Source organism: Talpa occidentalis, unplaced genomic scaffold (assembly GCF_014898055.3).
Source record: "Talpa occidentalis isolate TD23 unplaced genomic scaffold, MPIMG_talOcc4v2.1 talOcc4.2, whole genome shotgun sequence".
Classification (NCBI taxonomy): domain Eukaryota; kingdom Metazoa; phylum Chordata; class Mammalia; order Eulipotyphla; family Talpidae; genus Talpa; species Talpa occidentalis.
In genome coordinates, this window is record NW_023602073.1 from 107,480,908 (window position 1) to 107,493,366 (window position 12,459).

At 41.3% G+C, this 12,459-nt stretch overlaps 1 protein-coding gene and 1 long non-coding RNA gene across 4 annotated transcripts in view; one reads left to right on the plus strand and one right to left on the minus strand.

The window, feature by feature from the left end:
* PREP (prolyl endopeptidase) overlaps positions 1 to 12,459 on the minus strand; it is a 292,365-nt gene that overhangs the window by 61,644 nt on the left and 218,262 nt on the right. The window lies entirely within an intron of this gene.
* LOC129146498 (uncharacterized) lies at positions 52 to 12,435 on the plus strand. Its single transcript, XR_008553310.1, has 3 exons — positions 52 to 288; positions 2,652 to 2,793; positions 12,384 to 12,435. It is a non-coding gene; the product is annotated as an uncharacterized LOC129146498 (long non-coding RNA).

Sequence of the window (12,459 nt, forward strand, 5' to 3'; positions counted from 1 at the left end):
CAGCCAGAGTGTTTATGACCCGCATCAGGGAACAATGTAGTACAGAGGTTCCCAGAATTGAGGGGATCTCACGACAAAAGATGCCAAAAGGGAGCTATGTCCTGACATGCCCTGACTATTATCAGCCCAAAGGGATCAATAAACACCTCTGGATGAGCACAAATCCTATTCTCCTTCTCCAGCTTCTCCTCTCTGCATGGTCACTAGAGGAACTAACCCACCATGAATAACCAAAGGGAAGTAACAGGAGATCTTTGTTATTGCTCAGAAGGGAGGCACCGGTAGAAGGTTAGTCCCAATGTTCCGTGTGATCATCCCCGAGTTTCCTCCTGCCCCTTCACAGACCCTCCCTCTCATCCCCAAACAACCACTGACTGATTTAGACCAGTCTGCTTTATAGGCTAGTTTGCATTTTCTGGACTGTGTGATATAAATGGAACCAAACACTATGTACTCCCTTCTGTCTTTCACTGAGCATAGTTATTTTGAGAGGCATCACTGTTGTTTGGTATATTAACAGCTCATTCCTTTTTACTGCTGAGCATTATTCCATCATAGGACAGCACCACAATTTGTTCATTCATGCACATGTTAATGGATTATTTGTCAACTTGGGGCTACCATGAAGAAAGCTGCAAGGACTATTCATATCCAGGTCTCAGTAAGAGAAAAAAGAAACAATCCAGAAAAAAAGAAATACACACTTGCTAGTCCCCATGTGCTCACCAAACTTGGGCTGGAGGAAAGGGGAAAAGCCTGTAAATTGGAAAAACTGACATTTGGTTGTGGACAGCCTTGGACCCTTAGTAATAGTTCTAATACCCAAAAGTATCCAGAAAGTCACGGGTTCTGCTAGGTAGAAGGAAGTTCTTCTGCGGAGGATGACGGACACGGATAACTGTGGGAAAACCAAAGGCGCTTCCTGACAGTAACTTACAGACTGTGGAAGGCAAGGAAGTCCTGCCCGTGAAGGGAGGCAGAGGAGCTATCTGAGAAGGAAGCAGTCATGAGAAGACGCATCTAGCACATAAAGAGAAGTCAGTCCTGAGTGAACCTGCACTATAGCAGTCAAAGCCAAGGGGGAAGGCAGCTGGCCAGAGACACCCACACACATCCACACACGCAGCCTACCCCCAGCCTGAGTATGCCTCTGGACACACCCACCCTGCCCACACTTCACGTCCCACTTGCCTCACATCCAGCAGCTGCGTTCTCACCCGGGAAACCTGCCTCTGGGGTTTGTGAGAGCATCCCATGTCATAGACTTTGAGAGCTGAAGATGCAATGGGGGACATGAAGGACACTAGCTTGGAGAGACCAAGTGACATTGCCCAAGACCAGAGATAGGATAAGGATAAAAATGTCCTGATTTCTGCTATAGTACACCCTACTTCCCATCCCTACACCCCTGGCCCCACTCAGAGACCCTGTTAAATGTATTAACAGAATACTAGGTTCATAAGACGGATCCTATTAGCAAGTCCTTGAAAAATAAAAGCCAACAACCAGCCAGGGCACTTGCATTTGGAGCTCAGGCTGAAGGACTGCTGCTGCCTTTCTCTAAGGTGCAGGCCACTGACACACAGGAGGTTTCATTCTCAGTGGACAGTGCTGGCTTCATTCTCAGCGAAGCCTTGCGAGCTCACCTGTACATACAGGTCATGGGTGCTTCTGGAACAGCAACTCAAAGGCACACCAGCTTCTTGGACTCCCTTGGGTTTTATCATACTTTGCTGACAGGCACAAGAAACTCCCACATCAAGATTTCTTTTTCATGATCTAGATTTTTATGACCTGGGACTGAACCATAAATTCAGGCTTGAGGCTTCTGAAGTTGTCATACTGCAAAACTAGTGTACTCATGTTTAGGTGACAAAGAGTGTCCCCCTCTGCAGCAAGTCCACTTGGACAGAAAGATCACTCGGAATAGGCTGAGAAAGGAAGGGGACAGCCAGCCCTGGCAACTGGAGGGGTGACCTCTATCTAACACGATGACCCAAGCGGTTGGAATATAGTTGCTAGAAATCTCCACCAGTTTGTGTGTACTGAGCCCACTGGCTTTCTTAAAGACTCCCTCCACACGTTGCACTCAGTAGGGCCCTGGTCCAATATAAATTTCCATAGAACTCACTTTTATGTCCCTTCAGTTTTTTTTTTTTCTTCCTACCACTTCATTTACTACTTCTGTGCAGGACATCTGTACCCCTTCATTTACTGCCACTGTTTAAACAGCCATTGCTGCTGCTAATGTATGACTGCTTTCCTTCTGGCCAGGGCAGTAGAACACATGATATTTAAGAAGTTACAGGCGATGGAGTTAATGGGTATGAAGTTACATACCCAGGGGGGAGTTTGAGCCATGAACTTGCATGTTAATTACCCTAACAGGTATTTCATTTTGTTGATGCAATGGAATGATCCATTCATTCTCAAGGTTGTGGTAAAGATTATAGTAGACAAGTTATATGAAGTAGCTACCCAAGGAATGGTAGAAGGATCACCTGAGCTACTTAAATCTACCTTTTTTTTTATTGCCTACCCAGCAGGCATGCATATGTTAAATGCATATATGTCTCCACTGTATTTTAAGAAGCTGGCTGTGCATAGAGGTGTTATTCACAACAATACTGACCCCAAGTGTCTGTTGACAGATGAAAGGATAAACAAAATGTGACATATACGTATACACAATATATATTCAGCTTTAAAAAGGAAGGACATTCTGATATATGCTACAACATGGACAAAAATCCTGAGGATGCAGTGCTGTGTGAAACAACCAAGCACAAAAGGGTAAGTGCCACGTGCTGAAGTTTATGTTAAGTACCTAGCTGGTTAAATACAGAGAGACAAAAAGTAAAATGGCAGTTAGCAGGGAAGGGGGAGAGTGGAGTTAATATTTAATTTAGAGAGTTTCAGTTTTGCAAGATGAAAAACATTCTGGGGAAGGATGACAGCAACACTTACATAATAACAGGACTGGCCTAGCCAGGGCAATAAGACAAGAGAAAGACATCCAAGGAATCCAAATAGGAAAAGAAGAAGTCAAACTATCACTATTTGCAGACGATATGATATTATACATAGAGAACCCCAAAAACTCCACAGAAAAGCTAATTCAACTCATCAATCAGTTCAGTAAAGTGGCAGGATACAAAATCAACACGCAAAAGTCAGTAGCCTTCCTATACACAAACAATAAATCTGAAGAAGAAGAAATCGAAAAGACCATCCCTTTTGTTATTGAAACAAAAAAAATCAAATATTTGGGAATAAATCTAACAAAAGAGGTAAAGGACCTATACAAAGAAAACTATAAAACACTGTTAAAAGAAATAGAAGAAGACACAAAGAAATGGAGAGACATCCCCTGCTCATGGATTGGAAGAATAAACATTATTAAAATGGCCATCCTTCCAAAAGCAATATACAGATTCAATGCTATTCCAATCAAAATTTCAATGTCATTCTTCAAAGAAATAGAAAAATTATTGATGAAATTCATATGGAATCACAAAAAACCCCGAATAGCCAAAGCTCTCCTGAAAAAAAAAGAAGGGAATGGAGGCATCAGACTCCCAGACTTCAAACTATACTACAAAGCCATAATCATCAAAACTGCATGGTATTGGAACAAGAACAGACATACAGACCAATGGAATCGAATAGAAAATCCAGAAATAAACCCACAGATTTATGGTCAACTAATCTTTGACAAAGGAGCAAAGACTATGCATTGGAGCAAGGAAAGTTTGTTCAATAAATGGTGCTGGGAAAACTGGGTCGCTACATGCAAAAGAATGAAGCTTGACCACCACCTCACACCATACACAAAAATCAACTCAAAATGGATTAAAGAACTAGATATAAGACCTGAAACCATAAAATATATAGAAGGAAATATAGGCGAAACACTACGTGATTTGCACATCAAAGACATCTTTACAGACACATCACCCAAAGCAGTGATAGTGAAGGCAAAGATAAACAGCTGGGACTATATCAAATTAAAGAGCTTTTGCACAGCAAAAGAGACAATAACAAAAACAAAGAGAAACCCCACCAACTGGGAGAACATTTTTGCACCCAACACTAATGATAAAGGACTGATCACAAAAATCTGCAAAGAGCTGATGAGACTCAACAACAACAAAGAAAATAATCCAGTCAAAAAATGGGCAGAAGAGCTTAAAAGAAACTTCTCTGAAGAGGAAATGCAAATGGCCAACAGGCATATGAAAAAATGTTCAACATCACTTGTCATCAGGGAAATGCAAATCAAATGCAAATCATGAGATACCATCTTACACCAGTGAGAATGGCACATATTAAAAAAACTAGCAACAACAAATGTTGGCGAGGGTGTGGAGAAAAAGGAACTCTTCTGCACTGTTGGTGGGAGTGCAAACTGGTCCAACCACTGTGGAAAGCTGTGTGGAGATTTCTGGACCTACTAAACATAGAGCTTCCATATGACCCAGCAATTCCACTCCTAGGTATTTACCCAAAGGACACAGAAACATCAACTCCAAAGAACACCTGCACCCCTATGTTTATAGCAGCACTGTTTACAATAGCTAAGCTTTGGAAACAACCCAAATGCCCAAAAATAGATGACTGGATCAAGAAGATGTGGTACATATATACCATGGAATATTACTCAGCATTCAAAAAAGATAAACACATGCAATTTGCTGCAACATGGATGGCGCTGGAAGGGATCATGCTCAGCGAAATAAGCCAAAAAGAAAAAGAAAAATACCGGATGGTCTCACTCATAGCAGGAATCTAGAAAACTTAAATAATGGACCAGGAAAATGAAAAACTATAAGAAAGTGAAAATCAAAATCAACAAAAAACTATGAACCAGAGACACTTTTAGGGGCCGGGGGCGGGAGGGAGGGATTGGGTCAGAATGGGGGCGGCAATTGTATGGGGAATATAACAATAAAATTTTATAAAAAAAAAAAAAAAAAAAAAACATAATAACAGGACTGGGAGTGCATTTGACATTATTGCTTGCTCCACATAAAAACGATTGAGTGGTAAATCTTACATGTATTTTATGATTTTTTAAAAAGTGAAAAAAAAGGGAAAAACAAGTTATTTCAACAAAATGCCAACGAAGAGATCTGAGCAACTGGAGTCAGATGTGCACTCTATGGTGAAGCTTGTTTTCTTAGACTGATATGCTGAGATATACTGACATTCTGGCATTTCTTCTGAGTATGTTACTGTATCAATGAAATAATTCTACCTTGATTAAAATAGGTCTACTATGTGAAATTATTTGTTTTGAAGCATAAAAGTTTCTCTGGGGAAGCATGACTATGATTTCATGAAGACTCCGGAGGGAATAAAATTTTATTATCAAAAATATATTATTTTAGGAGGAAAGGGGCGGAGCAACATGGCGGCGAGGAGACGCTGCGAGTAAGATCTCCCATTAAAAAAAGTTAATAGGGAGGAAAAGCGGCAGGTCCCAGTGAGAACTGAGACAGGGAAGATAAATGGACGACTCCAGCAAACTGCCCGAAGAAGAAAGTTGCCATAAAAGAGGACGAGAAGGGAGGGAAGCGCAGAACCCTGCTCCCCTCCCCCGCCCACAGAGGCGGCACTCTCCGACCGGCAGAGACGAGGGAAACAACAAACCAAAACGCCCAACAAGAAAAACGGATGCAGCAAGTGGGACTGTGAGTGGAAAGGAACTATTTCAGCCACCACACCCCGTGAACGGGAGCTGAGGCGAACCCTGCAGGATCCGCCGCGGAGGTGAGCTCCAGGCGCCAGTAAAGAGAGCCCGCCCCCCCAGGAGGAGCCCAGCACCAGCACACAGCCCCAGCCGCCCGGTAAGCTTGCGCAAAAGCGGCGCTCTGATTGCAGCTGCCCAGGGCCCTGCGCCTGCGACCTAGGCTTGCGGGGAGACGGCGGAGGCCCTCCCTGAGTGAGCAGGAACAAGGTGCCCAGGCAGGGGAGCGGGATTCAAAAGGCGCCATTCCCGCGCCACTGATCTGGGCTACAGCCCGCGTCCTGGAACTGAGGGCTTTGGAACTGAGACCGGGCGGAGGCCCTCCCTGAGTGAGCAGAACAAGGCGCCCAGGCAGGGGAGCGGGATTCAAAAGGCGCCATTCCCCACGCCACTGATCTGGGCTACAGCCCGCGTCCTGGAACTGAGGGCTTTGGAACTGAGACCCGGGCGGAGGCCTCCCTGAGTGAGCAGGAACAAGGCGCCCAGGCAGGGGAGCGGGATTCAAAGGCGCCATTCCCGCGCCACTGATCTGGGCTACAGCCCGCGTCCTGGAACTGAGGGCTTTGGAACTGAGACCCGGGCACGACGAAATTAGGGGGCGTGGGTTCCCCACGACGGTGGGACAAGGCAGACACAGCACCCCAAAGCCGTTGAGGTGTGCCCTACCATCCCCGCTCTGCTCCCTGTCCCACGGGGTGGAAAATCAGCTCCCCAAGGGCTCTAGGAGAGATCTCTGGTGCCACCTAGCGACTTGACCCCAGCACAGGCTACTGAAGGAGCTAGTGGCCAGCTGGGGAGTTAGCCCACACCAGGCCCCTTCTGAACAAGTAGTCTGAGCCCACAGGGAGAGCGAGCACCCACAGCCGGGGCAGACCAGGCGCGCAGAATAGTGTGCCTGAGACCAGAAGCGCAGGGAGTGTGTCCCACATCACCATTTTAGAACAGGGACATTTCTTCAGTAAAGACTACCTGCAGAAGGCTTCTCAGGAGCCAGAGGTGAGCGGGGGAAGTTCGCCCACGCCAGACCCCTCTGGCCTGCAGTCCAAGCCCAGAGGGGAGCAGGAACCCACCGCCGGGGCAGACCAGGCGCACAGGGGAGTGTGTCCCCACATCGGCATTTAGAACAGGGACCTTTCTCCAGTAAAGGCTGCTTGAAACTGACAGATGACTCCTGGAAGAACCAGAGGGGAACAGAGAAGCCCACCCAAGATGCCGGCAAGTCCCAACAACACAGTGTCCCAACGCATACGGCAAATTAGAAAAACAGACAGTAGGGAGGAGAAGAACCACACGCAACCTAGCAACTCTCCAGAGAAAAAGCACACCACAAAGAAGCCAGCCCCCAGATTGCAACGACAATAACTTGGAAGAATTTCTGAGCCTTCCAGAAAGAGAATTTAAAATTGCTGTGATTAAAAAACTGACAGAAGTCATAAAGGAAAACAATGATAAGGGAAAAATAATCAACGATCAGAAGAATGCAATTGAGTCCCTAGAGAGGGAAAACAATGGTCAGAAGAAAGAAATTGAGTCCCTAAAGAGGGAAGTAAAAGAAATGCAGGAGATCAAAGAATTAATGGAAGAACTAAAGAATTCTGGGAAAGCAATGAAAGCAGAATAGATGAAATGGAAGAACGAATAAGTAATCTTGAAGACACAGAAATAAAAAGAAAAACAGAGAAGGAAAGAGAAGTACGAAGGAAAAAGAACGAAGAAAGACTTCGGGAACTATCGGACTCCATGAGGAAAGGAAATATAAGAGTTATAGGAATACCAGAAGGAGGGAGAGAGATGTAGGAAGAGAAAATATTCAAAGAGATAATTGAAGAGACTTCCCAATGTGAAGAAGGAGCTGAAAATTGATATACAAGAAGCAAGAAGAACACCAAACTTCCACGACGAAAGGAAAAATACAGCAAGACACATAATAGTAAAGCTCCCAGAATCCAGGACAAGGAAAAAATAATGAAGCTGGCAAGAGGGAAGAAACAGATAACATTCAAAGGAAAACAATCAGGCTGACATCAGACTTCTCCGAAGAAACACTACGGGCAAGGAGAGAGTGGAGGGACATAGTCAACAGACTCCAAGAAAACAGATGCAACCAAGAATACTCTATCCCGCAAAGCTCTCCTTCCTCTTTGAAGAAAGAATATGGACCTTCCCAGACAAACAGAAACTCCGGAATTTCATTGCAACTAAACCCCCTCCAAAAATACTACAAGGAGTTCTAAAGCCAGAACCTCAGAGCGACGGAACAATGAAAGAAGGCCAAAAAAAAAAAAAAAAGTTATTAAAAGAATAAATAAATAAAATCAAAGGAAAGACAAACACAATGGCAAATACAGATGTTAACATATCAATATTAACTCTAAATGTAAATGGACTAAACTCTTCAATAAAAGACACAGAGTTGCAGCCTGGATTAAGAAACAAAACCCAACCTTTTGCTGTCTCCAGGAAACACATTTAGCTACAAAAGATAAAAATAGGCTCAAAGTTAAAGGATGGAAAACAATCCTACAAGCAAATGGACCAAAAAGAAAGCAGGAACAGCTATACTTATATCAGATAAAACAGATTTCAAACTCAAAAAGATAAAAAGAGACCCCAATGGTCACTACATTATGATCAAGGGACAATACTTCAAGAAGAAATAAACTCATTAACATATACTCACCAAACGAAGGAGCACCAAAATATCAGACAACTGTTGTCCTCTCTGAAAACAGACATCAGAGAAAACACATACGTAGTGGGAGACTTCAACACACCACTATCAACAATGGATAGATCAACAAGACAAAAAATAAGTAAAGAAACCAAAGCTCTAAATAAAGACCTAGAGCAATTGGGCTTAACAGACATCTATAGAACACTAAACCCCAAAAAAACGGAGTACACATTTTTCTCAAGCGCACACGGATCATTCTCCAGGATCGATCACATACTGGGCACAAGACAAACATCAACAGATACACCAGATTGAAATCATATCAACCATCTTTTCTGACCATGAAGGCATCAAACTAGAAATAAACCATAAAAAGAAGGCAAGAACTTTCCTACCTCATGGAGATTAAAACCCACTACTGGAAGACCATTGGACTAATGAGGAGATCAAAGAAGAAATTAAAAATTTTTTGAATTGAACGACAAGGAGGACACCAATATCCTAAATGTATGGGATGCAGCAAAGCAGTAATAAGAGGAAAATATATAGCAATAGAAGCTCACATCAAGAAACAAGAAAGAACGCAAAGAAACAACCTAATCTCGAAGCTCAAAGATCTAGAAAAGAACAAAAGAAAACCCCCAAACCAGTAGAAGAAAAGAAATAATAAAAACAAAGCAGAAATAAATGAAATGAAAATAAAAAACAATCCAAAAGATCAATGAAACCAAGAGCTGGTTCTTTGAAAAAATCAATAAAATAGACAACCCCTAGCCAGGCTCACAAAGGAAAAAAGGGAGAAAGCACAAATAAACAGGATCATCAATGAAAGAGGAGAAATCACAACGGACACAGCAGAAATCAAAAGAATAATCAGTAACTACTATATGAACAGTTATATGGAAACAAGTTTAACAATCTAGAGGAGATGGACAATTCCTACAACTCTACAATCACCCAAAGCTAGATAAAGAAGAAATAGAACACCTAAACAGACCAATTACAATTAGCGAAATTGAAATGGTAATCAAAACCTCCCCAAAACAAAAGCCCAGGACCTGATGGATTTACAAATGAATTCTACCAAACATTCAGAGACGAATTAGTGCCTATCCTTCACAAACTCTTCCAAAAAATTGAGAAGGAAGGGACAATACCAAACACGTTCTATGAAGCCAACATTACACTAATACCAAAACCGAACAAGGACAACACAAAAAAGGAAACTACAGGCCAATCTCCCTAATGAACACTGATGCAAAAATCCTCAATAAAATTTTAGCTATCAGAATCCAACAATGTATCCATAAGATAATTCACCACGACCAAGTTGGATTCATTCCAGGGGCACAAGGATGGTTTAACATCCGAAAATCAATCAACGTTATCCAACACATCAACAAAAAGAAATATAAAAATATGATAATATCAATAGATGCTGAGAAAGCTTTCGACAAAGTGCAACACCCATTCATGATAAAAGCCCTTGAAGTTCTTGGGATACAAGGAACATACCTCAACATCATAAAGGCCATCTATGACAAGCCAACAGCCAGTTCATTCTCAATGGTGAAAAGCTGAAAGCAATTCCATTAAGATCTGGAACAAGACAAGGATGTCCACTCTCACCATTGCTTTTCAATATAATACTGGAAGTCCTAGCCAGGGCAATAAGACAAGAGAAAGACATCCAAGGAATCCAAATAGGAAAAGAAGAAGTCAACTATCACTATTTGCAGACGATATGATATTATACATAGAGAACCCCAAAAACTCCACAGAAAAGCTAATTCAACTCATCAATCAGTTCAGTAAAGTGGCAGGATACAAAATCAACACGCAAAAGTCAGTAGCCTTCCTATACACAAAATAAATCTGAAGAAGAAGAAATCGAAAAGACCATCCCTTTTGTTATTGAAACAAAAAAAAATCAAATATTTGGGAATAAATCTAACAAAAGAGGTAAAGGACCTATAAAAGAAAAACTATAAACACTGTTAAAAGAAATAGAAGAAGACACAAAGAAATGGAGAGACATCCCCTGCTCATGGATTGGAAGAATAAACATTATTAAAATGGCCATCCTTCCAAAAGCAATATACAGATTCAATGCTATTCCAATCAAAATTTCAATGTCATTCTTCAAAGAAATAGAAAAATTATTGATGAAATTCATATGGAATCACAAAAAACCCGAATAGCCAAAGCTCTCCTGAAAAAAAAAGAAGGGAATGGAGGCATCAGACTCCAGACTTCAAACTATACTACAAAGCCATATCATCAAACTGCATGGTTTGGAACAAGAACAGACATACAGACCAATGGAATCGAATAGAAAATCCAGAAATAACCCACAGATTTGGTCAACTAATCTTTGACAAAGGAGCAAAGACTATGCATTGAGCAAGAAAGTTTGTTCAATAAATGGTGCTGGGAAACTGGGTCGCTACATGCAAAAGAATGAAGCTTGACCACCACCTCACACCATACACAAAATCAACTCAAAATGGATTAAAGAACTAGACATAAGACCTGAAACCATAAAATATATAGAAGGAAATATAGGCGAAACACTACGTGATTTGCACATCAAAGACATCTTTACAGACACATCACCCAAAGCAGTGATAGTGAAGGCAAAGATAAACAGCTGGGACTATATCAAATTAAAGAGCTTTTGCACAGCAAAAGAGACAATAACAAACAAAGAGAAACCCCACCAACTGGGAGAACATTTTTGCCCCAACACTAATGATAAAGGACTGATCACAAAAATCTGCAAAGAGCTGATGAGACTCAACAACAACAAAGAAAATAATCCAGTCAAAAATGGGCAGAAGAGCTTAAAAGAAACTTCTCTGAAGAGGAAATGCAAATGGCCAACAGGCATATGAAAAAATGTTCAACATCACTTGTCATCAGGGAAATGCAAATCAAAACTACCATGAGATACCATCTTACACCAGTGAGAATGCACATATTAAAAAAACTAGCAACAACAATGTTGGGCGGGGTGGAGAAAAAGGAACTCTTCTGCACTGTGGTGGGAGTGCAAACTGGTCCAACCACTGTGGAAAGCTGTGTGGAGATTTCTGGACCTACTAAACATAGAGCTTCCATATGACCCAGCAATTCACTCCTAGGTATTTACCCAAAGGACACAGAAACATCAACTCCAAAGAACACCTGCACCCCTATGTTTATAGCAGCACTGTTACAATAGCTAAGCTTGGAACAACCCAAATGCCCAAAAATAGATGACTGGATCAAGAAGATGTGGTACATATATACCATGGAATATTACTCAGCATTCAAAAATAAACACATGCAATTTGCTGCAACATGGATGGCGCTGGAAGGGATCATGCTCAGCGAAATAAGCCAAAAGAAAAAGAAAAATACCGGATGGTCTCACTCATAGCAGGAATAGAAAACTTAAATAAGGGACCAGGAAAATGAAAACTATAAGAAAGTGAAAATCAAAATCAACAAAAAACTATGAACCAGAGACACTTTAGGGGGCGGGGCGGGAGGGGAGGGATTGGGGTCAGAATGGGGGGCGCAATTGTATGGGAATATAACATAAAATTTATAAAAAAAAAAAAAAAAAAATAAAATAAAAAATAATGTAGTTTTTAAAATTATGTTTCCATAATAACATTGTATAGTTTTGCTTGTGTTTGAGCATTTTAATATTAATCACTTGTCATTTATTCCACATTGTTTTTTAAAAAGCTTGCAAGTGCTATAGCTCACTCATCTCTAGTCTAATAATATTTGAGTAATTTTCTATAGTATTTCATTAATGAATGGCTATCAATGTAGTCATTCTGTTGTCATTGAAAGTTGAAACTTTTTCAACTTTTTGCTGATAGATAATTTGATAAGTGTTCTTGTTTATTTCTTCTGGTATGCATTTATTTCTCTAGGGTACTAACAGTTGGAATTTTTTCTTTATAGACTGTCTAACTTGATATGAAGATGTTAAACCAAAGTAATTAAATCAATTTATATTCCCATCAATAGTATATGAATA